Source organism: Otolemur garnettii, unplaced genomic scaffold (genome assembly GCF_000181295.1).
Source record: "Otolemur garnettii isolate 467f Iridium unplaced genomic scaffold, OtoGar3 scaffold00034, whole genome shotgun sequence".
NCBI lineage: Eukaryota > Metazoa > Chordata > Mammalia > Primates > Galagidae > Otolemur > Otolemur garnettii.
Window position 1 is genome coordinate 10,419,228 of NW_003852429.1, and position 1,202 is coordinate 10,420,429.

At 70.2% G+C, this 1,202-nt stretch overlaps 1 protein-coding gene across 4 annotated transcripts in view; it reads right to left on the minus strand.

Moving 5' to 3' along the window:
• Positions 1 to 916, minus strand: part of NALCN (sodium leak channel, non-selective) — a 329,433-nt gene extending 328,517 nt beyond the window's left edge. For 2 of the 4 annotated variants that reach the window (XM_023513101.1, XM_023513099.1), the window contains exon 1: positions 852 to 916. The gene's annotated coding sequence lies outside the window, so the exon portion shown is untranslated. Of the gene's footprint in view, positions 1 to 742 lie in introns of all 4 variants that reach the window. The other 2 variants (XM_023513100.1, XM_003789605.2) reach the window with 1 other exon arrangement.
• Between the last annotated feature and the right edge of the window lie 286 nt (positions 917 to 1,202).

The following is a 1,202-nucleotide window of genomic DNA, read 5'->3' on the forward strand; positions in this document are numbered from 1 at the left end:
AGCCAGGGAGTTAACCCCTTGATCAGGGATCAAGGCCAGCGGGAGGACTCCAGGCAGGCCATCCACGTTGGTTTGGACAGATTCAATGACAAAATGGTGCTTGGCAGGGCACTGCTTTGCTTGCTGTGTGGGCACCCTAATGATAGCTGCTCCAGCAGGCCAATTAATAAAATGAGGAATAGCTACCAAATAGCAATCCGTAGGGGCGAATGGGGGTGGGGCAAAGCCATAGGGTCCTTCCTGAAACCTGCTGGAGCAAGGCTGCCCCCCACACCTGCGCATTCGCCCAGAGGTTTACCCAGGCAGCGGCCTGCGTGCGGAGGGGGCAGGTGCAGCCGCTGTCATCACGCGCACCAGCCGCATCCCTAGCCACCTGCCCCACCTTCACCTGCTGGCAGCCTAGGCGCGGCAGGCCCTAGGTCTCGCCAGCGCTCGGCGTCCAAGGCCGGCCAAGGCACACCCCACGGCGGACGCCTCAGCACCGGGTGCGCAGGAGCAGGGGGTGGGGGCGCATCGTGGCTCCCAGGGCAGCAGCCACGCGGGCGCGGAGCCCCCGGCGCTGGGGCGCCCTTCCCCTCCCCCACGCCGGGCGCAGGCCCTCGGCCCCTCAGCGTCCCCGCGCCCCCGGGCTGCCCGGGCCCAGCCCCGCCCGGGGGCCAGCAGGCGCGCAGCCCGGGCCTCGGCGCAGGGCACGGCGTGGGGCCGCGCTGCAGCCTCCGGGGCAGCGGCGGCAGTGACCAACCTGTAACCCCAGCTCTCAGAGCGGTCATGGTGCCCGCGGGCTGCGGCGGCGGCGGCGGGATCCGTGCCAGGCGCGGCGCCCACGGCGGGCGGGAACGCGGGCCCCTCACCTACCGCGGCTCGGTCAGCGCGCTGGGCCCGGCTGGGGCCGCGGCTCCGCGCTCCTCATGTCACTAATGTCGCTGCCGCCGGGGCGGGGGTGGAGGGAGGGAGAGCGAGAGTTTGGGGGCCTGTTTTGTTTTTTCGCGTTTTGAGTTGGCTTTGCTGCAGGGGCTGCCAGGATGCGGAAGGCGGAAGGGAGGGAACCGAGGGGAGGCCGCGCCGCAGTTGGTGGCGAGCGCGAGGGTCGGTGCTGGCAGGTTCCTTCTCTCGGGCTGCCACCCGCAGTCAGTCTCACAGCCACAGCTGGGCTCTCATCTGGAGCTCCTCGGGGTCTTCCGTGCCCGCCAGCACCGGGGTCT